Consider the following 26,425-nt stretch of genomic DNA (forward strand, 5'->3'; position numbering starts at 1 on the left):
CTTTATACTTCAACTTACTTCATATAATCTGGTATACATAACCCTGACTCTGTTGTTGAATGAGGTCTTGCTGCATACTCTTCCAGACTTACATAAACATAAACAAACATCATAGCTACCTACATATCTAATATCTATCCTCCAGTACCTATATCAATATGCATTGCCTTTGTTTACCAACAGATCATAGTACACACGCCACGTGATTCACAAATAGCAGCAATTCAAGGTTGGATTAATTGTGCCTCTGTTGCATATGTCACGTGACATAGGTACATATCTTCTCATTCCAAATAAAAGTGTGTTTAGAAGACTAATTTATAAAAATAAGTTAGAACTCACTGCTCGAGTTTGAGCCATTTTGTTTCCATTTGTAGTTTCAACATTTCAAGCATTACAAAGTATTGCAGTTTATAGTAAAAATTAGCTTGAAATTAGTGTAAAAATAAATCCCACTACTAAAGTTCTTCTTTTATCTGGCCCCTCTGACAAAACGCTTGAACTGGGCTTCCCCGAGTACCGAGAGTGCCTGCTTTTTTGGTCTCTTGGTCTGTCCTATCAGAAAATCCGTAAAACAAGGTATAGTACCTAAATTACAGTATACCTAGTCATTGGTCATGAACCTCGTAGAGTGTTCTGATATCCCAGAACCTCTAAATAGCCAACAATTTAATCCCTTTGCCAATATCACCTCACCTGAACTGCAGGTTGATGACAACAGCTTTAAAACCCTACAATCCTCTTGTGGCTATTTCTCCCTTCCGTCAATGTTTGATACAAATAAATCATCACACTATTTTTTGAATATCATTCATATAAATGCCAGGTCTATTTGCTCAAATGATAAATTTGAAGAACTTCAGTTGTTTTTGACCAGAAGTCATTGTGTTTGGCATATCATTTGCATCACTGAAACATGGTTATCGGACGACCAAATTTCTAATAGACAACTTCCTGGATATACAGGTTATTTTGAGAACAGGAATGGCAAAATAGGAGGTGGGGTGGCAATTTATGTAAATACTGAATCAGTTAAACATTCACTCAGATCTAAAATTAAAACCCTACAATGTACTCAATCAGTTATCATAGAATGCCAAGTCGATAGTTATCCAACATGCATTGTTGGAGCTATATACAAACCTCCAGACTTGGACAGTGACATTTTTTGTTGTGAACTTGAATCGTTGCTTGAGAATATAAATCATGAGAATAAGACAACCTTCCTGGCAGGTGACTTTAACCATGACCTCTTCAATATTGCAAATAATAACAAAACATTAGAATTCTTCAATACACTTGCTTTTCATGGCTTCTGGCCAACTATCTTTAAAACAACAAGAATCTCTGATGAAAGGGGTTCTCTGCTTGATAATATTTTTTGCAACAATATTGAACTGGTCTCCTGCTCTGGGATTATATATGAAGATCTCTCTGATCACTTTCCTATCTTTACCTGCTCTTACCCTCACAAAGATGCCAAAAGACATGACACTTATAAGCTCATCTTCAATGAAAACAGAATGGACAATCTCAAAGACTATATTACTGAGCATCTGCAAAATTTCTCACAAACTACAGATCCAAACATTGCCTCAAACATTCTCATAGATGCATACTCCTCAGGAATAAAGATGTTTAGCACTGAAATAAAATGCACAAGAAAAAGTAAAGCTATAAAACCCTGGATAACTCCAGCAATACTAACATCTATCAATAGGAGAGTGTTTTTGTACAAAGAAAAAAATAAAAACCCAACCACAGAGAATAAGCTTGCCTACAATAGGCATAGGAACTGCCTTAACATTATCATAAAAGTAGCAAAGAAAAATTATTTCAAAAATCAATTTCAAGAAAATAAATCTAACTCCAAGAAAATGTGGGAGCTTTTGAAAAAATGTGCCATGGGAGGATGCAGTAGGCAGTCCTTGCCCAGTAGCTTTGTCAATGAAAATGGTACACAACTGGATGATGAAAATGACATAGCTGCTTCATTTAACAAATATTTCATTTCAATATGTGAAAAACTGAAAAATGAAATTCCTCCAAGCAACACTGACCCTTTAAGTTATATAATAAGTGATCATGCTGAGCATATATCCAAATTTGAGCCTACTAATTCAGCTGAGCTAAACTCGATCATCAAAGCCATGAAAAATGTTGGCTCAGGTATAGATGGTATAAATGCAAAGATATTCAAGTCTACCTACTCTACAATAATACCTGAACTTGTGCACTTGGTTAATCTCTGCTTGGAAAAAGGTATCTTCCCAGAAAACATGAAAATTGCAGTTGTCAAACCTATTTACAAAGCTGGCAACAAAAGCAGCATGTGTAACTATAGACCAATAAGTATTTTGCCTTATATCTCAAAACTTGTTGAAAAGATAATTCACAAAAGACTCATGGAATATCTCCTGCAACATAATATATTGTCTGCTAGCCAATTTGGCTTTCAAAAGTCACTTTCAACATATATGCCCATACTTCTCCTGCAGGATACAATAATGAAAGTATTTGAAAAAGGCAACATTGCCATAGCTCTGTACATCGATTTAAAAAAAGCATTTGATACTGTAGATCATGACATACTAATAAGAAAATGCAGCAAATATGGCATTGTTGAGCAAGCACTTAGCCTGATAGAATCTTACCTTACTAATAGAAAACAATGCGTAGAATATAACAGTGCAAGATCTTCAATAGAAAATGTAAACATTGGTGTACCCCAGGGCTCCATTCTTGGTCCTTTGCTTTTCTTACTTTATGTAAATGATCTTCCAAATATTTGTAAAACAGCACAATGTTTACTGTATGCAGATGATACAGTCTTCATTTTTGAAGGTGGAACAGCGTTCCAGCTTCAAAATATGATTGACGTTGAATTGCCCATTATATGCACGTGGTTGCAAGCAAATAAACTTAGCCTCAACACAAAGAAAACAGTGTATCAAATCTACAATAATACACTCAATCCAGCAGAACTTAATGTAACATTAAATGGTGATCCTATTGAGGCTGTTCAATCAGTCAAGTACTTAGGAATGATTATAGATCCGAACCTTAAATGGAATCTCCATATTGACCACTTAACAACAGTTATCAGTCGTAACATTGGGGTAATGAGCAGAGCAAAATTTTTCCTTGATACTCATTTGCTAACTCTTTTGTACAATTCACTGGTCTTACCATACATCAATTATTGTTGTGTGGTGTGGGGATTCACATTTCCTTCTTACTTAAACAAAATTGAGTTGCTTCAGAAGCGAGCCATTCGTATTATTACTCATCAACATCGTTTAGCACACACAGAGGAAATTTTCAAAAGCCTTAAGCTTCTCAAAGTTCATAATATAGCAAAACAGCAGGCTATTATCTTAATGCACAGAAAACTTTCTTTTTCTCTCCCATCATCTGTTGGTGGATTATTTACCCTTAGTGACCCTAGCGATTCAAGGACCAGAAATCGTCAACAGTTCATTGAACCATTTATAAAAAGATTATACTGCACTCGTAATGTAACATGGCTTGGGCCTCGCATCTGGAATAAAATTATGGCAACTCAATTTAACGCTCAATGCATTATCAACATGTCTAAATTGCAAGTAAAGAAAATAAGTAAGGAGTATTTCCTAGAACACCCTGTGTAGCTTTTGTTTACATAAGTTCAATAATCAATAGTAAAATGTGCAAATAAATAAGGTACTTTCAAATAGAATAATATGCATGCGTTGTATCACGTTGTAGTTTTTTATTCAACTCCTCCAAACACCTACTCGTATAGCGTAGCCTGTCAGCCATAGTGACTGTGGCTTACACCGAACCCACCCTTACGGCGTTGTGACCGGTGACCCCGACCAGCAACAAGCTCTGCTTAGCTGGAAGGGTTCATCCGGTCACACATGACCTTTTGCAGAATACTGACCAGAACCTGTGCTTTGTGTGTATGTATGTGTCCCTTTACTAACCCTGAATGAGTGTTCTTTTACATCATAAAACATGGTATTGGAAGTAGTGATTTAGTCTCCCGCTGCTTTCAGCGGGGACATCTTTTGCCGTTTTTTTTTTCTTCTAACTAACCATACTTCCTCTTACCGACTGGTTGCTTATTTTGAGTTGTTTTCCGTTTCTTAGCAGGGAGTGCCGCGACTTTGCCATTTTTATGTTTTCTCTGGTGGTAAAGTAAGGTTCTGTGAGTCGCTGGGCTGAGGGAGGGGGCACTCCTGGTCACCTATTAATGGGTGGCGGTGTAGTTAGGAAAAAAAAAAAAAAAAAAAAAACTTAAAGAGTTTAACGTCAACCAAAAAGAGAGGCTAAATCGAAAGCTGAACAAGCTATGTCTTGAAAGTGATTGGGCCGGAGCAGGACGAAGCGAAATCATAACAAATCTATCATCCCGAACTCTAACGAACGACGAGAAGCAGGCCCTGTCTCTGGGACTAAAATTTGATACAGGTACGGACAATCGATCACTGTCTGAGCATCTCATTAAAAACCAGAACTTCAAGGACTCTGAGATACAGAAGGGGTTCATCCAGGGGATCGTCACTAGCTGTAAAGCTTTAGCGGATCATGAGCCCAGTGCTATCCCTAGAAGATTCAAGCAGGCATTAGTCAAGTTGTCCAAAGATGATAACATTGTGGTCACTTCTGCGGATAAAGGAGGTGGAGTCATTGTTATGGACAAGTCAGATTACGATGCTAAAATGCAAGACCTGCTCAGCGATCCGGAAACGTATAAGAAAATAGTGACTGGAACGATCAGATGTCAAAGTGTCGAGTTCAACAAAAAGGCCCGCAAGATACTCCGAAGCTCGGCAAAGGGAAAACAGCTACAACATCTTCTCGAGGAAGCACCAGTGGCCCCGAGGATGAGAGGACTGCCTAAAGTACACAAGCCCGGAATCCCAATGCGACCGATTACATCGGGTATCGGAAGCGCTCCGCATCGCCTGGCAAAGGTCCTAGCTAGACCGCTAACTCAGTTACTTGGAACGGTTAGTGATTCTCATTTAAAGAATTCCGGTGATTTGCTAAGTCGTCTAAGTGAGCTAGACTTGAGTGGCAAGAAATTTGCTAGTTTTGACGTTAAGGCGCTATTCACCAGTGTCCCTGTAGAAAAGGCGATCATTGCTATTAAGAAGGCTATTCAAAACATCCCAGATGAAAACTTCCCCGTCACTAAGAGTCACTTTATTCAGCTTGTGCAACTGTGTTTAGACTTTCAGGTTTTCTCTTTCAACGGGGAAGAATTTCAACAGATACACGGTCTGGCCATGGGGTCCCCATTAAGCCCAGTGGCGGCATGTCTATACATGGAGATGATGGAGACCGACCATTATTTTAACGTCATGGGAGGTGATGTTGTTTGGTATAGGTATGTTGATGACATCCTGTTAGTTGTGCCAGACAATCTTGATCTTAGTGAAAAGTTAGCTGAGCTGAACGCTGTGGAAAGGAGGATCCAGTTTACATTAGAAGAAGAAACTAACAATACTTTACCTTTCTTAGATGTCCATATTGAGAGGACGCCCAGCGGCATCAGATACAAAGTGTATAGGAAAATCACAAACAAAGAGGACTATATTCATTTCTTTTCAGCTCATAGCAGGAGAACGAAATCGGGGGTAGTGATTGGATTCTTCCTCAGAGCGATGAGAATATGTAGTCCCGAAAATCTGAAGGAAGAATGTGATCATATCACTGACGTTTTTAGAGGTTTGAGGTACCCCAGGGCATTTATAATTGAATGCTATAATAAGGCAAAAAGGATCAAGAATAGGACGGGAAACGAAACAAACAGAAAGACAAAGAACGCTTTAGTTGTTGTACCCAGGTCACAGAATTGTGAAGCATTATCAAAGATGTTGAAGTGCTCCGATATTCAGATTGTGGAAAAGGCTGGGGAGAAGATTGGTCAGGTTGTAGCAAAAAAGAAAAAGTGTGACCGTAGTGAAACAAGTTTAGTGTATAAAATACCGTGCAAGGGGTGTACACAGCCTTATTTCGGTGAAACGTCGAGAGGGCTTAAGAACAGGTTAATGGAGCACAAGAGAGATTTTAGGAACCACAATATTAACAATGCAATGGTGAAACATGCCGAAAAGTGTGGTAGTCTACCTGATTGGGATCGCACTGAGATCATACGAGATAGGTTAAGTAGGTCCGATAGAAAAACGATTGAATCGTCCCTCATTGAATCTTGTTTGTGTGTAAATTCCAAAGCTGGTGACATACGATTGGGAAAAAGTTTAGCCGTTCTTTTGGTGCGGAAGCGTCTTGGGATCTCAATCACATGAGGTCATATGAATGTATTTGAAATTAATTTGCTCTGCTGTACGTGCTGTACCTATTTCGTCTCCGTTTTGTATTTTGTGTGTTTTATTTATATATTTGCACACTGATGAAGTGATATCGAAACCGGTTTGTGCAATATATATGTGTTCACATTATCGCTTTTCACAAACGTCAAACTGTCATACCACAATATGTCTAACAGTGATAATGTGAACATATCTCAGGAATTCTTAGTCCGAAAGAAGCTAGCCAGCCTTTGTAATCGCTTAATTTTTCTAAAACAGTGCTTAGCAGAGCAAGTCTTACCTAAATCAGCGCCGCCGCATCTGAGAAGCAAGAACTCACCGTTCACGAGATCAGCCCGTGCTTACTTGGAAGAAGCATGTTCCAACCTTCGAGATGAGATAATACTTAAACGTGAAGAATACCAAGGCGGTAATATGTCTAGAAAACACGCCGAAGAACTTAAAGAGTTTAACGTCAACCAAAAAGAGAGGCTAAATCGAAAGCTGAACAAGCTATGTCTTGAAAGTGATTGGGCCGGAGCAGGACGAAGCGAAATCATAACAAATCTATCATCCCGAACTCTAACGAACGACGAGAAGCAGGCCCTGTCTCTGGGACTAAAATTTGATACAGGTACGGACAATCGATCACTGTCTGAGCATCTCATTAAAAACCAGAACTTCAAGGACTCTGAGATACAGAAGGGGTTCATCCAGGGGATCGTCACTAGCTGTAAAGCTTTAGCGGATCATGAGCCCAGTGCTATCCCTAGAAGATTCAAGCAGGCATTAGTCAAGTTGTCCAAAGATGATAACATTGTGGTCACTTCTGCGGATAAAGGAGGTGGAGTCATTGTTATGGACAAGTCAGATTACGATGCTAAAATGCAAGACCTGCTCAGCGATCCGGAAACGTATAAGAAAATAGTGACTGGAACGATCAGATGTCAAAGTGTCGAGTTCAACAAAAAGGCCCGCAAGATACTCCGAAGCTCGGCAAAGGGAAAACAGCTACAACATCTTCTCGAGGAAGCACCAGTGGCCCCGAGGATGAGAGGACTGCCTAAAGTACACAAGCCCGGAATCCCAATGCGACCGATTACATCGGGTATCGGAAGCGCTCCGCATCGCCTGGCAAAGGTCCTAGCTAGACCGCTAACTCAGTTACTTGGAACGGTTAGTGATTCTCATTTAAAGAATTCCGGTGATTTGCTAAGTCGTCTAAGTGAGCTAGACTTGAGTGGCAAGAAATTTGCTAGTTTTGACGTTAAGGCGCTATTCACCAGTGTCCCTGTAGAAAAGGCGATCATTGCTATTAAGAAGGCTATTCAAAACATCCCAGATGAAAACTTCCCCGTCACTAAGAGTCACTTTATTCAGCTTGTGCAACTGTGTTTAGACTTTCAGGTTTTCTCTTTCAACGGGGAAGAATTTCAACAGATACACGGTCTGGCCATGGGGTCCCCATTAAGCCCAGTGGCGGCATGTCTATACATGGAGATGATGGAGACCGACCATTATTTTAACGTCATGGGAGGTGATGTTGTTTGGTATAGGTATGTTGATGACATCCTGTTAGTTGTGCCAGACAATCTTGATCTTAGTGAAAAGTTAGCTGAGCTGAACGCTGTGGAAAGGAGGATCCAGTTTACATTAGAAGAAGAAACTAACAATACTTTACCTTTCTTAGATGTCCATATTGAGAGGACGCCCAGCGGCATCAGATACAAAGTGTATAGGAAAATCACAAACAAAGAGGACTATATTCATTTCTTTTCAGCTCATAGCAGGAGAACGAAATCGGGGGTAGTGATTGGATTCTTCCTCAGAGCGATGAGAATATGTAGTCCCGAAAATCTGAAGGAAGAATGTGATCATATCACTGACGTTTTTAGAGGTTTGAGGTACCCCAGGGCATTTATAATTGAATGCTATAATAAGGCAAAAAGGATCAAGAATAGGACGGGAAACGAAACAAACAGAAAGACAAAGAACGCTTTAGTTGTTGTACCCAGGTCACAGAATTGTGAAGCATTATCAAAGATGTTGAAGTGCTCCGATATTCAGATTGTGGAAAAGGCTGGGGAGAAGATTGGTCAGGTTGTAGCAAAAAAGAAAAAGTGTGACCGTAGTGAAACAAGTTTAGTGTATAAAATACCGTGCAAGGGGTGTACACAGCCTTATTTCGGTGAAACGTCGAGAGGGCTTAAGAACAGGTTAATGGAGCACAAGAGAGATTTTAGGAACCACAATATTAACAATGCAATGGTGAAACATGCCGAAAAGTGTGGTAGTCTACCTGATTGGGATCGCACTGAGATCATACGAGATAGGTTAAGTAGGTCCGATAGAAAAACGATTGAATCGTCCCTCATTGAATCTTGTTTGTGTGTAAATTCCAAAGCTGGTGACATACGATTGGGAAAAAGTTTAGCCGTTCTTTTGGTGCGGAAGCGTCTTGGGATCTCAATCACATGAGGTCATATGAATGTATTTGAAATTAATTTGCTCTGCTGTACGTGCTGTACCTATTTCGTCTCCGTTTTGTATTTTGTGTGTTTTATTTATATATTTGCACACTGATGAAGTGATATCGAAACCGGTTTGTGCAATATATATGTGTTCACATTATCGCTTTTCACAAACGTCAAACTGTCATACCACAAGTTTGGCCCTTGTCTGATTTTGGTGTAAAATAGAATAAGCATTGACTACCGGGCTCATTTACTGAAGCAATATGCTCGTCCAACAGGCTCGTCATAGCCGATGATCCAGCACGGCTATCCTATTTATCATGATAAACGACGCATCCTTATGCACGTAAAATGCAGAAGGGCGTTTCCTTTGTAATCACTTGCCTATCCGAGAACAGAATGTGAAGTGTCACCGAGGACCACCACGCGGCATTAGTTCCGTTTCGACATGGAGGCTCCTTTCCACTAACTGCAACAATGTCACATGATTGGGATCACAAATTGCGTCGGAGACCACTCAGCAGCTACTACCGCGGTTATTATGAGGTCAGTTTCCCTCAAAGCTCGATGCTCCACTGCTTGTTGCGGTGGCCCAGCCCCAATAGGTCATCAAAATAGGATCTGATGGTCCGATGAGAACGCGCGACTCGGGCAGTGATATGATACGCGGATCGCCGATCAGCAGGATACCTCGCAACTCATCCTCAGTCTGTTGTCAGATGAAGCCGGGCTAAGTTGACGAGGCTAACTTAGAACTTAGTTATTCTGCAATTGAGCTGCTACTGTTCAGTTCTAACACTAGGTTTGCATTTCAAAAGAAAGGTTAAATTTACATGCAAGGAAATAATCGAAGCCAAAACTGAAAATAATGCTGCTGAAGTCTCAGCGCAGAATCAAATGACTAATAGGTCCAGCGGACACTATCGCACTTGGCGCATAATGGCTGTGCTTAAGTCAGGTGAACCCCCAATATGTACATTTCATGGCTACTTTAATTGCAATTGACAGCTTTCACGCTATATACGCTCCTGTGCCTTACGTTTTTTTCATCAGCGTCCTAAGATCGCATCAGCAGAATGCATATTGTCTCGGCCGACGCAAGGTTAACCCGCGCCCCGTAGGGCTACCGGCGGACCCTACCACCCGTAGGGGGGGGGGGGGGCCGTTTCGGCCCCCCCCCCCTAAGATCTCGGAAAGTTACCGGCCGATTTTCAAAATTCAAACGGCGTTCGATAGCCCCACCCGGGAACTACATTGTGACCAAATTTCATTGACCTAGGTCAAACCGATGACGTCACAGGTCAGGTCAAAGGTCAGATTTTCACCGTTCACAGGCAATTCAAGAAATGTGCTGTGAAAGCGAGTAAATTGGTAATTTATTGAAAACCATCGATGGTACATTGTTCGTCAAACACATACTTTGCTATCTGAGGTCACTGATACCAGGTCAGGTCACAGCGAGGTCAGGTTACCGGGGGTCACAATATGAATGTGTCGTGTGATACATGTTTTATGGTCCATTTTACATGACAAATGCGATTATGTGGGTTAGGCAGCCTTTGGGGCCAGCCTAGGTCACGTTTTTGTGAAGGTCAGGTCAAGGTCAGGTCAAATTAGGTCAAATTTCAAAGTTGATATTTTTGCATAAAATGGGTATCAATTCGATGCAGCTCGTCACGGGGAGTCTAATGGTGGTCTTCGTTTTGCTCTACGAGTTCTAGAATTGCCAAAAATTGAGTTTGAAAATTTGACGTCATCATTTTTGAACAGTTTTTTCGCTATAACTTGGCCAAAAAACGAGGTATTGATCTGAAATTTGGTATGTAGATAGAAGACGGTAGGCACTATCACATATATTCCGGTTTTTTCGAAACTCAAAAAACTGTTTGGATTTTTTGGCGAATATATCCAAAAAATGCTTTTTTGATTTTTGGGGTCAAAACTCAAAAATTTCAAAAACTCGAGATAGCAGTTTTGTAGCCCTGTCAATTCTACACCTTTTATGTCTTGATCATTTTTCTATATCTTCAAAGCTGTAGTCCTGACAGGTCTTCTCGCGAAGGTCTTTTTTCGGTCGAAAATGACAGAACATGACGTCACTCTGACGTCATTTGTGGCTAACCTATCATAGCCTTTGGAAAAATGTTTGGTCACAATGTGTAAAATTGATGCCTGGAGGGGTCCTGAAAGTTTGGTGGCGATATCTCCAGCCGTTTAGGAGATATCGACCGAAAAGGACAGGGGGGGGGGCCGTTTCGGCCCCCCCCCTACGGGGCGCGGGTTAACAGTCCTCTCAAGAGATGGCGCTGCGATCGAGTTGCGGAAAACCGATACAGAGAGCATGGCACCATGGCCACAGTTAAAGAGATACAGCCAACAGACTTGCAGAATAGGTTGAGGAATAGCTGAAGTTTCGAGGTATATATTTGAAAATAATTAATCATATGATATTTGTGCTCAAAACTCGCGTGCAGTGAAAATGTAGCGAAAAACCCAGTTGATTAATTGGCTGCGGCGACCCGCAACCTCAACCAAAAAAATTGAAAAAATTCACACAGTCTTCTTGTGACATGCTCCGTAGGAATTTCGGTCTTCATTATGTGTCCTCGAAAAAAAGTTCTCGGATGACCCGCCCTAATATGCAGTGCCTAGTGGGTGCCTACCTACATGCCAACTTTCAGCGCAATCGGCCAAGTAGTTACCGAGATATTGCAACAATTGCAAAACTGACACCTCTTCGTTTTGCGCATGGCACGTGCATAAGGGATCGCCCACATGCATCGGGAACAGTCCAATACTTGCTAGAAGGAATGAAGCTACCCTACAAAAATTACCCCGTGTAAATCGGTCAAGTGGTTGCTGAGATATAAGCCTCGCAAAAGCGTCCGCACGGCCGGCCGGCCGGCCGGCCGCTCATACTCAGAAATTTCCGTTAATCGGAAAGACTACGCTCGCTTCGCTCGCTCCGTAAAACCAGTATAGCGCCTTTGGGGGCGACTAACGGAGCGAGCGAGAGGGTGAGCCTTGCACGTGCGAAATTTCGAGGGGGTACCTCCAACTGACTTGTGCACGGCACCCTACTAACCGGTCTCTAGCGATGTGCCAAATTTGAGCACAATCGGCCCAGCCGTTCTCGAGATCTGGAAGCGGCACCCTGCACGTGCGCACGTGCAGAATGGGTCCCAACTGACTTGTGCACGGCACCCTACTAACTGGTCCCTAACCGTGTACCAAATTTGAGCGCCATCGGTCCAGCCGTTCTCGAGATCTGGAAACGACCCCTGCACGTGCGCACGTGCAGCAGCACCCCAACTCTGGCACATGGATATGCAGTGCCTAGTGGGTGCCTACCTACATGCCAACTTTCAGCGCAATCGGCCAAGTAGTTACCGAGATATTGCAACAAGTACAAAACTGACACCTCTTCGTTTTGCGCGTGGCACGTGCATAAGGGGTCACCCAGATACATCGGGAATAGTCCAATACTTGGTAGAAGGAATGAAGCTACCCTACAAAAATTACCCCGTGTAAATCGGTCAAGTGGTTGCTGAGATATAAGCCTCGCAAAAGCGTCCGCACGGCCGGCCGGCCGGCCGGCCGCTCATACTCAGAAATTTCCGTTAATCTAAGGAAAGACTACGCTCGCTTCGCTCGCTCCGTAAACATATTCTGAAAGAAACCTTGTAAACTGTCAGCCATCCACGCGGTTAGGAACTGAGCAAAACTCAATAGGTATACGCGAAGGCGTTGGGTGCAATCTACATAATGCCAAAAAGCAGGCTGATATAACAACACCATAACACCAAAAGGACGACTCTCCAACAATGTGTAGGCCAGTACCTACTGACTGCATTTAGCCATCCTCCAGAGACAATGTGTATTACCTACTGAGAAGAAAATGTTCGACATTGGGTCCGGCGTCCTTTCTGGCAGCACTAACAGGCAACAGCCGTTATGCACGCGTCAAAACGCACAGGAAATTGGTGCGCACATGAATTTTCCAGGTACTGGGGCAAGATCACTGGGGCTACAGGGGCTACTGCCTGTCCCGTAGCTCAGTTGGTAGAGCACCGGATTCCCGGTAGTGAGAGCCCGGGTTCGAGTCGCTCCGGCGCTCGATATTTGAGATTCCTGACGGGGATGGTCTGCGGTTGGTGGGCGCAACCGCAGCCAGTTGAAGTCAGTTGAGTGGGACAGGCCGTATCCGGCTTTGAAGGGCACGTTAAACTTTGGCATCTAAATTCTCCCGTTACCCGGAATTGCGCGATCGGACGGTAGGGGTCGGGGTCTACGCAACAAGCTCTGCTTAGCGTGGGCCCCGGCTCTGTCAATCCGTCCATTCAAACATTCGAGCTTAATTTATAAAAAAAGATGACATGGTTTAACCCTCGCCGGCCGAGAGGGGCACCGCCCACATAGGTTTTTTTTCGCGATAGCTCCGAACACGCTGGTGATAGAGAGCTGAAACTTGGCATGCCTGACTTTTGATTCAAGTCGAATCTTTTGACACCAACCGCATTTTCGGGTTAGGTCAGGTCACTGACCTATGACGTCATAAGTGAACCTCTGCACGGTCTTCAGATGTCGCAAAGTCGCAACGCCCTCACTGCCAGAGGAGCTTTCATAGGGAAATGAAGCTTGCAGGATCTAGTATCCATTACGGGTCTCACAACTTGTATATCTCGGATTTTTTCCTAAAGGTCATATGAGGTCAGGTCATTTTCGTGACCTCACCATTATAAGTCAAAGGGGGAAATGAAAACTGTTATTCTGGCGCCGGGAACGATGTCCAGCTATCTCAAGCACACAGAATCGTATTTGATGCAGTTCTTGCAAGCTTAGATGCGTCACTTTTGCAAAGTTGACCTTGCGTGACGTCATTTATGACGTCATCAAGGTCATATTAGTTTTTCGTCAACAACTCCCGATCAAATTGAGCTAGCGAGTCGGAAAAGCCACCAATGGACTCAGGAAGACCTGCCGAATTGGATGATATGCGACATGACCTCTTTCAACCAACTTCGTGAGCTGGAGGCGCTGACCTGACCGTGACCTGAGATCAACACCCTAAGTTGATCTGACCCAAACAGAAAGTATATCATTCGACGCGTCTGAGCGAGGCAAATACGATGCTGCCAAAATCGCGGCTCTGCGGCCGTGTTTTGCGAATTTTGTCACCAAAAACTGAGCCGTACCTTAGGGCACTTGACCTGACCTCAGAGGTCACCAGTTGACTTAGGACCTTAAAATTGGGTACCAATCTCTGCGTCTCGTAGCGGCGCACACGCTCATTTCTTCCGCAAAACGGCGAGGGGGGGGCCCCTCCCCTCGGTCGACGCGTATGTACAAAACCAATAGGTCCGGAGAGGGTTAACCCGCGCCGGGCCGGTGCTCTGAGATTCCGCGCCGGGCCGCGGGGGTGTCTGAACACCCCCCCCCCCCCTTCTAACTCGGCTCCTGGGTCACGTAGCGACACGCAGTAAGCGGCAATCGAAAGAACGTCCAAAATAAAGACGAAAACACTTCTGTCATTTTTTGGGTCAGGTCAAAGGTCAGGTCACCAGAGGTCACCAAAGGTAAAATGTTGACTATTTCAACATTTTGGAAACTGCCAACGGCTATCTCGGGAACCGATAGAGCTACAGCGCCGCGGAAAAGCGCATTCGATAGCCCTTTTACAGACCTTTCTGGGTAATGTTCTCAGATTTGACCTCAGGTCAACGGTTTAGCCTCCAGAGGGCAAAAACTCCAAAAATAGTCGTTTTTACGAAAAGCGTTTTTCGGCAATAGCTTTTGACTCAAAAGAGCCATGACATTACTTTTGCCAGCATCGTGTTCCTCTCGTCGAGACGCGTCGAATGAAGTATAATTTGACCTTGAAAAGTCAATTTGAAAATTTGACCTAAGGTCAAGGTCATGACCTGACTGGAAAAGGTCATGTTGCATATCAGTCGATCTGCAACATCGAGCCGAACACATCTAAGGCGTTTTCAGCGCTCTAGCACGCCTTTATCAGAAGTTATTAGCGAAAAACTGTTAGATTCTGTAAGTGACCTGAGATGACCTCGGGGACATAACGAGGGGTCACAGTTGCCATTTTCCGGTTCAGTGTGTCAATGTTACCTACATCTCGATGTCTGAGAGTGTCTAGAATAGCGTTCGTGCAAAACAGACGCTTTTCAATTTTCTCCCATTGACTTATAATGGAGAGGCCGCAAAATTGACCTGACCTTAGGTCACCGATATCGTAATTCCGAGATATACATTTTATAGATTAGGTTGCTCTTATCAATCGCTGAAAGTTTCAAGGCAATCGATCAATCAGTGTAGCTATGACGAGCATTCTTATTTTTTCTGAGGTGAGGTCACTTGGCGTGACCTGGTGACCTGACCTAAGGCGACCTGGGTCTGACATTTTCACAACATGTGCGGAAAAGATGCACGAACAGGTGTGCCAGAAACTTTGAGATATCTGCGAAAAACCGCAAGGGGGGTGTTCAAACACCCCCCCCCCCCGGTCCGGCGCGGGTTAAGAACGTACCCAATTACAATTATAATATGGAAAAGTTTTGATCTATCTTGAAACACGCCATGACTGAACTGGGACCTGGCACCCAGTGTGCTAAATTAATGAATGACGGCTCAATAAAACACCATTCTTTCACTTACATAAGCTATAATGAGCGACGAAGAGTGTAAAAAACTGTTGGGAGGCCCTCTACATTCATAATGTTTCTCTATGTTTTACCCACCGTGACTAGATAATCTAGTATAGTACAATTAACCTATGTGTAGTTCGGGCGATGACCTCGCATCCTACTTTCCGAAGCTCGCAATACTTTCAGGTCTTTGACCTCTCAAGGGTCTATGACCTGAAACGGCAAAGTGCATTTGGAAGGTGCCGTTTTTGGCAGTGAGCGGCTGAATTGAAAGCACGTGCTCCTATCGTGCTGTCGTCCGTGGCCAAAATGTGTTAAAGATGTACCCCTCACTCGCACTCTATTTGTTTTCCTATCTCAGAAGAAAAATAAACAAATGATAAGGCCATTCTCATTTGGCAAAAAAAAAATCATCCGTACGGCAAGCACCGCGCACGAGAAATAACGAGCCAAACGAGACGTTTTTAGCGTGCAGATGCATTTTCCATTAAAATGTGTCTAGCTTTGTTCGCGATTGATCCGTATTTACAAGTCCTCTTACGATTTACGGTTGGTAGCCTTGGAATTCAAAACAGCCAGTGAATTATCAAAACTCCTGGACTGAGTTGAACAAAGAACTGGACGTTACTATCTCAAAGATCAGCATCTGTTGCTCGGACAATCAGCACACAACATACTTCGCCCAGTAGGCCTCAGTAGCGTCCAATTATCATCAAGCCGCCGTCCGTACAGCACGCGCCGTCGTCGTCCGTCGTGCCATCATGCAGCTGACCGTCCTCTTCGCCGTCCTCCTGGGAATGGCCGCCACCGGACACGCCCTTCAATGCTTCACCTGCAGGGGCAAGTCGGTCGACGTTGGCAGCGTGGGTGGCACACTGTCCGGCACCGCTAAGCAATGCTCCGATTTTGATAAATCCGACGCATTCAAGCTGACGTGCCCGGACACCCACAACAAGACCTGTCTGAAAGTTTCCGACGGCGATGACGTGATGCGAAGCTGTGCAAACATGGACAAGAGCGAGTGCCTAGAGGACGGCAAGGTTTGTTACTGCAAGGGCGACCTGTGCAACAGCTCAGCTCGCGGCTGGCCGTCGGCCCTGCTCCTGCTGGCCGCGCTGACCGCCGCCCTGTTCGGCTCCCGTCGCTAGAAGACGATGGCCAAGGCAACCGCAGCCAGTCGGCAGCCCCGGCTGGCCTCGGACTCTCAGTAGCAGCGCCCTCGCGGCGGTAGTTAGCCAACTGACGGCCCTCTGATGCCGGCGCACTGGAGGAGGCAGGCAGCTTGAAGCACCCGGCCGGCGCAGGAGGTGGAAATCATCGCCTCTCGAGTGCTGCATTCGTGAGATACCGTGCCCCTCGGTGGAATGTTCCTGACTTTTTATATCATCCGTACACTGGTTGCTCCATCGCTGCCAGGAGGCATGAGCTGAATGCTGGCTGTTGTTAAGCATTGCTATTTGGATATGCACTCATATGCGAAATCGTACATGTTGGCATTGCCTTCTAGGAAGTCAGTTCAGTCCATCAAATTTGGAAAATGCTTCTTGTTATGATGGTGGAGTGCAAATAAATGTTTTGTTTGATGCCGTCTTTGAAAAGCATTTCGCTCAATCACCGCCGGTATCTCTAGTTGGATGTGGAGTTCCGGGGGGGGGGGGGCAATAATGCCCTTTATCTACCCTCAGAATCAAAAGTGGGTCGCAGTAATTCATTAAAGGCGACAACCGCAACCGGAAGCCTCCCAAAGAGTAGTGGGTCAAATATGCAGTTAGGCTCTATAGGTAATATTAGGTTAAAATGCATCGCCTTTTGTCATACCTTTTGATAGGTATATTTTTTCTGCACTTGCTAAATTTTCAGACCAAGATCACGCGAGGTCAGGTCACCAGGTCATGTCAAGTGCCTTTACATCAAGAATAGTTTTGTTATTCTCCATAACTACACCAAGTACACAATTTCTATAACCGTTGCCCAATCTTTATGCCGCGCACCTGCGGGGGGTGGCACTTATTCCCCTCCGATTTTTTTTTTGTAAATAGCGAAAAAAGCGCGATATGAACTTGGCATGACTATTCCCTCATCAATTTCACACATTGCGTGCATCATATTATAGCCCCTTACCTCATGTCACTAGGTCACTTTGAATGACCCGACCTCATATCACTTTTTTATCTTTGCCACCGTGTCAGAGCCACAGTGGGTGGCCCAGCCCTTTGGAAGTTCGAGATGTAGTAGGTATCTTGGTATCTTGTTTGTCTCGGATTTTCCTGTAAATGGCCTAGCTCCAGTTTTTTACCTCGCCATCATAAGTCAATGGGGAAAATCATACATTATTATTTTACCACAAATACGTAGTCTCCAATTTTAGCATGAATGACATCGTTCACGACCAATACCTATTAACTATCTAGATGCACTGTTTGCTACATAGTGCTTATCTCATGAGTGTATGGTCATGTGAATTCATGTACCTAAGTCGCCAAAGCATTTTTGGTAGGGGAGACTGGGGTTGATTGTAACATTTTTCATCATCTGGTACCAATACGTTTGCAGCTAATGAACTCTTTGATTTGATTTGATTTTGCTTTTGAACTCTTTGTTTTATTTTCAAAAGCATCCTAGTTTTGTCTTTTAAATGCAGTTGAAACATTTCCGAAATTTGCGTTTGCGACCTCTCATGACTTATGAGAGGTCATCAAAGGTCAAATTTTATCGAATTCAACAATTTTGAAACACCCGCCGGCTAAGTCGGGATACAATAAAACTACAGCACCGCGTAAAAGCGCATTCGATCGCTCTTCTTTTAACGCCTTTTCGCTAGCGTGTGCTCAGATTTGACCTCAGATAAACGGTTTAGCCTACAGAGGGCAAAAACCCTAAAAATAGCCCCTTTCCACTTTTTTTTGTTATTACGTTTGACTCTGGAGAGCCGCAACATTACTTTTGCCAGCATCGTGTTTACCTCGTCAATACGCGTCGAATGAGTTATAATTTGACCTTGAAAGGTCATTTTGAAAATCGACCTCAGGTCGCGGTCATGACCATTGACCAAACCGGAAAGGGTCATGCTGCATATCAGCCGATTCGTATCCTCGAGCTGAACACATCTGACGTGTTTTCACCGCTCTAGCACCTCTCTGTCCAAAGTTATGGTTTAAAAAACTGCTGAAGACCTTCCATGACCTGATATGACCTCAGGGGCACACACAGGGGTTACAGACCTGCAATTTTCCGACCAGTGGGTCATGTTTACCTACAAACCGATGTTTGAGAGGATTTAGAATGACCTTTGTCCAAAAGAGGCGCATTTCAATTTTCTCCCATTGACCTATAATGTAGAAGTCGCAAAATTGACTTGACCTTAGGTAACAGATATAAAGAATTCGAGATATATATTTTACACACAGGTACTGTTGTCCTTCAATTACCTATTTAAAGTCATCGCTCAGTCGGTGTAGCTACAGCGAGCCTTCGAACTCTTTCTGAGGTAAGGTCACTTGAAGTGACCTGGTGACCTGTCCTTGAATGACCGTGGTCTGAAATTAATTTTAATAACATGTGCGGAAAAGATGTAGGAACAGGTGTAGGGTAGCCTGGGGTAAGACGCCCCAGATAATTTATTTTGCTACATAACTTTTGTCCCACATCACCTGGAAGGGCAAATTTATGCTCAATGCGTTCTTTGGACATTTCACTTTAAATTCCACCTCTGAAATTCATTCACTTATGATCGGACTCCTAGCTAGAAAGTGATTTGTGAAGCAACTGCAAATGGGGCATTTTGCCCCAACCCCAGGGCAAAACGCCCCACGGCCTGGGGCAAGAAGCCCCATAGATTAACCCTCGCCGGCCGAGGGGGGGGGGCGGGTGCCGCCCCCCCATAGGGTTTTTTCGCGATAGCTCCGAACACGCTGGCGATAGAGAGCTGAAACTTGGCATACCTGACCTTTGATCCAAGCCGCATCTTTTGACACCAACCGCATTTTTGGGTCAGGTCAGGTCACTGACCTATGACGTCATAAGTGAACCTCTGCACGGTCTTCAGATGTCGCAACTTCGCAACGCCCTCACTGCCAGAGGAGATGTCACAGGGAAATGAAACTTGCAGGATCTAGTATCCATTATGAGTCCCACAACTTGTATATCTCGGATTTTTCCTAAAGGTCATATGAGGTCAGGTCATTTTCGTGACCTCACCATTATAAGTCAATGGGGAAAAATGAAAACTGCTATTCTGGCGCCGGGAACGATCTCCAACTATCTCAAGCACACAGAATCGTGATTTGATGCACTCCTTGCAAGGTTAGATGCGTCACTTTTGCAATGTTGACCTTGCGTGACGTCATTTATGACGTCATCAAGGTCATATTAGTTTTTCGTCAATAACTCTTGATCAAATTGAGCTAGCGAGTCGGGAAAGCCACCAATGGACTCAGGAAGACCTGCCGAATCGAATGATATGCGACATGACCCCTTTCGACCAACTTCGTGACCTGGGGGTGCTGACCTGACCTTGACCTGAGGTCAACACCCCAAGTTGACCTGACCCGGACAAAAAGTATATCATTCGACGCGCCTGAGCGAGACGAACACGATGCTGCCAAAATCGGCGCTCTGCGGCCGTTTTTTGCGAAGTTATTCACCAAAAACTGAACCGTACCTTGGGGCACTTGACCTGACCTCAGAGGTCACCGGTTGACCTAGGACCTTAAAATCGGGTACCAATCTCTGCGTCTCGTAACGGCGCACACGCTCGTTTTTTCCGCGACGCGCCAGCTCCACCAGGGGCGAAACGGCGAGGGGGGGGTCGTACCCGCCCCCCCCCCTCGGCCGGCGCGTATGTAGAAAACCAATAGGTCCGGCGAGGGTTAAAGATTAACCCGCGACCTGGTGGGGGGGGGGGCTATTTTTGCCCCCCCCTCCAGACTTTTCGATATATCTCCAGAACCGCTGTGCCGATCGTCACCAAACTCTCAGTACCCTCCCGGACATCAATTTTACACATTGTGACCAAAATTTTTTCCAAAAGCTATGATAGGTTCGCCGGAAATGACGTCAGAGTGACGTCATGTTCTGCCGTTTTTGACCCAAAAAAGGGTTTCGCGGGAAGAGCTGTCAGGCCTATAGCTTTGCAAATACAGAAAAATGATAAGACATAAAAGCTGTAGAATTGACAGGGCTAGAAAACTGCCCAGCCAGCAATTCGGTTGGGGAAAGTGCGGGGACAGTGTTGGGGAAAGCTTGGGGAGAACGTACAATTCCCCTATCGGATCGGGGAACGGTCCGTGTTCCCCATCCCTTCCCTGACTGTATCGGTAATATGTTCAAAAGACATGGGGAAATCACACAGATCCCCGTACGGGGAAAGAGCAGCATTCCCCAATCAAACCCCACTGTTGGGGTTCGGTCGGGTAAAAGATCAGATTCCCCGTACGGGGAAGGGTGCGTTATCCCCGACCCATTTTCAAGAACAGTTTGATTGGGGAAAAGTAGGGGAACTGTTTAAATTCCCCGCTCGGGATTTTACACTTAATCCCCAGACGAATCCCAACCGCCAGTAGGACGTCTTGAGATCGACTTCCAGCATGTAATAACAAGTATTCAATAGAGAAAAATTGCATCTTGGGAATGCTAAAAACAGTCTTAGGAGCAGTTCTAGAGCTATATGCTCATGCATCGATTGAAGGGAGATATAATAAATAAAAATATAACAATATAACGATTTTTTATAATCGTTTTCATGACAGGTGATCTGGCGAATGCATCAAACAGTGACCAAATTTGCACCAAATCTCTTTTTCATATCTTCATATCATATACCTATTTATTTCAATGTTTTAATCGAAAATAATGTCTGATAATTTGATCAAATCGGCACCGTATCTGGACCAAATGTCTACCAACTGTGTACCAGTTACCTATCATGAAAACGGTTATTCGCAGACATTTGATTGTAGACATTTGATCGATGTAATTTTCGACCTAAAAGAGAGGAAAAGCCGCACTGAAAACAATTTAACCCAAGGCCGGCGAGTAAACCGGTGTTTCGCGGGTACCCCTATCCGCAACCATTTTTAACCACCTTCCCAAGAGTACAGTAAGGTCCGATTGCAGTGTAGTCGTCCCTGCTCTCAGCGGACATGTTCGCTGACAGCGGTTATATCCGCTCAGAGCAAGTACGACTACACCGCAATGGGACCTACTAGCCCTACTCCTGGGAGGGTGGTTAAAAATGGTTGTGGATAGGGGTACCCGTGAAACACCGGTTTACTCGCCGGCCTTGGGTTAAATTGTTTTCAGGGCGTCTTGGTTTACGAGGCCTGCTAAGCTGTGAGGATGAGGACACGCATACGCCATTACTTTGAACGAACGTTGGTGCCCTTCTTTCATGAGGTAAAAACAACTTTGACAACTTTCAGGATCTATGTTTCTTCTCGCACTGCTGTGGCATAAACATTACATTTTCTTTCTTCTGTCATCACTTATCGCATTGAAATTACAAAAGCATCAAAATTCAAACAACACACTGCTTACGACTTAGAAGTGTCGCCTCAACGCAGCGAGGGGAGGGGAGGGAGGGGTAGCAACGGCCGGCCGCCGTCGGTTCCGTCCGCACATCTGGTTGGGGGCGTCTCCTGTCGCCATCTGTCATCGTGAATGGGGCCGTGCCGACGCGTCAGACGGGACGAAAGGGGAAGTCGGTCCAGAGTCACTGCGCCGCGCGGTTGTGTGAGCAAGCCGTTGGCTAGGTACCGCTCCAGGTCAGACCATGGTTGGCACTGAAGAGTGCGGCGACACTGCAGAGCTGTGAACGAAGACGGTGAACGGCGAGATGTGGTGACCGCTTGACTGACCTGTGCCCAAAGTCGTGATCTACCGCTGGGGTCAGTGCGTGAGAAGCTGGACTCGGCACCAACGGAGGACGCAGCTCGACGAGGAATATATGCTGTGTTGGTAATGAACTAAAGCACTTAATTGTAACGAATCCATGATAGATATAAAATAGCGATGATACTAACCAGGGGCGGCGCCACGGGTTTTCGATAGGGGGGGACGGGGACCGAAAATCGAAAATCCCAAAAGTAGATACTGATCGTGTATGCAAAAAAAAAAAAAAAACGAGGCACGTAACGCCGCGAAACTTGGCAAGGCCCAAAACACATCGAATGGTGCATCCCGTTTCCAAACTTATCCTAGGACACCTAAGATCGATCACCTTTTCAAGCATACTTGCCTCTAAATCAAAATTTGCAGTCTTGCCAACTCAAAGCTGGTTTCCTACAAGCTGCGAATTGCTTAGGTATGAGTAGCAGTGCCAGCTATTCTTACGTTTCGTACTTTCAAATTTTCAATCTTACGTCTGGTCAGCTTCAGGGCTTCACCATCATATAGTCATGGAGGGAAAGTGGGAATGTCTTCTGCTCTGACAAGTGCGCCAAAACTGCAATATAATTTCAGAATCATGACATCACCACCTGATCCATATGCAACGGGCAGGGTGCAGCTAATGGCTAGCCGTCAGTGGTCATGTCATCGGTGGTCACTCAAAAGGCCATGCTAGGTCATGGAAGGTCACCAGCCGTTATTTGATCACACTTTCTGATGGATTTTACTTGCCAAGAGCTTCGCGGGAAAAACGAGCGCATGCACCGTTGAAAAAAATTGAGTGAAAGGGTCTCAGCAAGGCCCTAAATACAGGTCCGTCGACTAAATACGGGTCTCAGGTCCGGCGACCTCTGCAGGTGAAATGCCCCAGGGTAGGATTCCGGTGCTTGTTGATTAACTTCGTCAAAAATGGCAGTAGAGCTGTGATGTCGGCACCATTGTGTTCTCATGATCGAGCTGGCACGACCTGCATCGTTCTCATATTCACCCTCCAATCGTAACAACTACAGCAGGGATTGGCAAATGGCGGGGCACCCCCTTTGGGAGGTAATGAAGGTCTCTGGAAACCTCAGCCCACATCTCTTTAGCATTAGTGGCTCTCCTTATGGAACAGGTTTCTTGACTGGTCTGTTTCACCCCAGAATTCAAAGACTAGTCAAGGTAAAACCGAGCGCACCACAGTGAGCACAATTTGATAAGCTGGTGTATCTCAATTTTCATGTAGAACCTTTCACGTACCACGGACCTAAAACCCTTTCGTGCACTCATGCAAAAGCAACTGCCATGTTTCAACAGCTGGTAATGGCATTTTCACAGCCGCTGACTAAGAAGGGGAGGGATGGGGGCTCGATTAGACCCCCAGCCGTTCGGCCGCCGACCCAACTTAGTTTTGCAGAAAAAAACGAGTGCTATCGAACCCCTTGACAGTTGACGAGAGGGAGCCGATGCTATATCCAATTATAAGGTCTTGGGCTACTGCGTGCTTTTTTGGTCCTGCCTGTGATCTATCCGAACACTTCTCCCCACAAGTGCTGGGGTTAAATGGCATAGATTTCAAATGGTTCCTGTGGTAGAACTGCCATGCTTGAATTTGACTAATTAGGAATGGAAAATTTTCATATAGTAACGGAAATCTATGGAATTTCAGTGAACTTGGTTTTATCGGCAATGGGGTCTGGCAGTGGGGTGGGGAGGTAATAAGTATTAATACATACTTTACGGTGCGTTCACTGGAGATTAACCGTGCGTTAATTCGAAGGTAGCCGTGCACCAATTTAAATTGGTGCACGCGCGTGCAGTGATGAATTTCTCGACTGAAGTTTTTCGGAAGGGTCATTGACTTTATTCTAAGAATTCCCACAAAAGGCCCATTTAGTGTCATGGATTAAGTTTACTTTTGATTTAAATTCGCACCGTTAAGCATGTATTAATTAGTTTAACACATGGTTTCCGTGCATAAATGGTTTTAACGCACTCGTGGATGGAATGGAGCACTTGTGCGTTAATGCACTCGTTTCACTCGTGCATTAACACACTCGTGCTCCAATCCATCCACGTCGTGCGTTAAAACCATTTACACACGGGAAACCATGTGTTAATATATAATAACCCTGCCTGGCTCCCCAAAAAGGGGGCACGATCCCCGAGGCCCTGCCGATCACCTAATAACTACAGGCATCACAGCTCCACACCTTTTGCAGATGGCCAGGACCCCCTGCGATGCATCCCAACAGCCATCTTTATTCAGAACCTGCCTTGATTAACCAACGATGCATTAAATGCGACGGATAGCTCTATAATGCATTATTATCAACTATTGAACGGGCCTCGCCGATAGGGGGGTACTGTACCCCCCTAACTTTCGATAGCGGGGGACCTGTCCCCCCCGTCCCCCGCGGTGGCGCCGCCCATGATACTAACTCAAATTTATTGTAAAAGACAAAGCTTCCGATACACACAATATCTTGATCACTGTCCAGGGTATGCATAATATGACGTAAAATGACTGAGGTCATCAACCTCCGTCTGAGATTATCCTTAAATTGCCCGGACAATATACTGTCATCAGCCTAATGCTTTGTCTGCTTCTGTTCTAGAGGGACGTCTGCCGGTTACGAACGGAAGGTTTCCGACGGGACTTGGCAGAACCCACAACAGCAGTATGAACCCGGCGTGGACGTAATTGCTCGCATGAGCAACCGAAGAGCGACTTCCAGGCGAAGCTGGTAAGCAGTTTATGGGGGTGGGGGTTAGCTTAGAACTGTTGAACAACCTGTCCTTCACCCAAGTCTAAAGGCTGAGACACACTCTTTCTACAGCCAGAAAATCTCATGCGAGAGCCCATTAATTAAATACATGAAATCACGATTGCATTAACCGCTTACAGGGATGTGCGAACGATTGACGCGATTGTAATAAATACATGTATTTGAATAGGCTCTCGCATTCCATTTTTTTTTTTTTGTCTTCGGAAAGAGCCTGTTTCAGCAGCTCTACTAGACAGCTCTGCTTGTGAAAGGGACTTCATTGTTATCTTGATAAACTAGCAACCGATTTTAATTGTCAAACGGCGTTCATTTATCTGTCAAGTGCTTTCGCGAGGAACTTCGTAAGGCGCAATATAGACGTAAAACATGTATTACCTAATGACTTTCCTGGAATGAGAAATGTTTAGAAGTACAAATTTAATTATTGAATTTTTATTTACTATTCAAAGTATATCACATTCATTTTTTAAGCACATTTCGTGGGAAAAAAAGTTATAAATAAGTGTTATTTCATAAAATGGCATTCAACATGTTTCAGCGTAAGCTGAAGTTTCCATAAAAGGACATTTCATGTTGTAGCTAGCTGTAAAACCTGATTGATATACCTACAAGTGCACATATTTTTGTTTTTGTCCACAGCCGCAGAATGCCTGGAGATGCGCTGGGACATGGATGATAGCAAGGTGGCTCTCAGCGGCAGCTGACCGCTGAGATGTGTCTGAAACAGCCAGAAGAAAGACTCGAGTTGTGGATCCAGGGCACTACTGAACGGAAGGCCGGACCAGCTGTAGGGAGACTACAGAAAAGCCGTCGTTCTCAATCTGCTGAACAGACACCTACTGCAGAGGATCAACTGGGGTTCGACGTGTTAGAACTGGGGTTAGACCGGTTGCCGGTTACCAGTGCTCGTGTTCGTCACCTGTTGTTTGTCACTGCTGCGCTGCTGCTGTAATGTTTGCCACCTGCTAAGCGTTCACAATGTATTTTAAGTGAATAACTTTTTCAGTGTTTGTCTTGATTTGTAACGAGTATATCAATTATCAAGCATGTTAACCTTTCATCAAATGAAGGACTCCACATAAAAATAGTATAGGCTGTGGTGGTACAGACACATACCATGCTTGGCCGACTGTTGTGTATTGATCTAGTCGTTGAAGCGTCCTGAAAGTCTGGAAATAAACAGGCATGACCAAATGGATTGGTTTTAATTATTTTCCTGTGCGGTTTTATCGTTTCCCTATTGCGGGGAAACAAGTGGACAATTTTGTTTGTATGTAAACAAGCATGTTTATACAAATATTTGTATGTTTACAGACAAAATAAATAGTCATTGTCAA

The 26,425-nt window shown here is 44.5% G+C and overlaps 1 long non-coding RNA gene across 2 annotated transcripts; it reads left to right on the plus strand.

The window, feature by feature from the left end:
* Positions 1-26,425, plus strand: LOC122389752. Of its 2 annotated transcripts, none has more exons than XR_006258021.1 (3): positions 1-579; positions 24,918-25,046; positions 25,728-26,331. It is a non-coding gene; the product is annotated as an uncharacterized LOC122389752 (long non-coding RNA). The 2 variants fall into 2 exon arrangements; XR_006258022.1 differs by lacking the exon at positions 1-579 and adding an exon at positions 22,133-22,389 and having other exon boundaries at positions 25,728-26,425.

Source organism: Amphibalanus amphitrite, unplaced genomic scaffold, assembly GCF_019059575.1.
Source record: "Amphibalanus amphitrite isolate SeventyFive unplaced genomic scaffold, NRLGWU_Aamphi_draft 000370F_arrow, whole genome shotgun sequence".
NCBI lineage: Eukaryota > Metazoa > Arthropoda > Thecostraca > Balanomorpha > Balanidae > Amphibalanus > Amphibalanus amphitrite.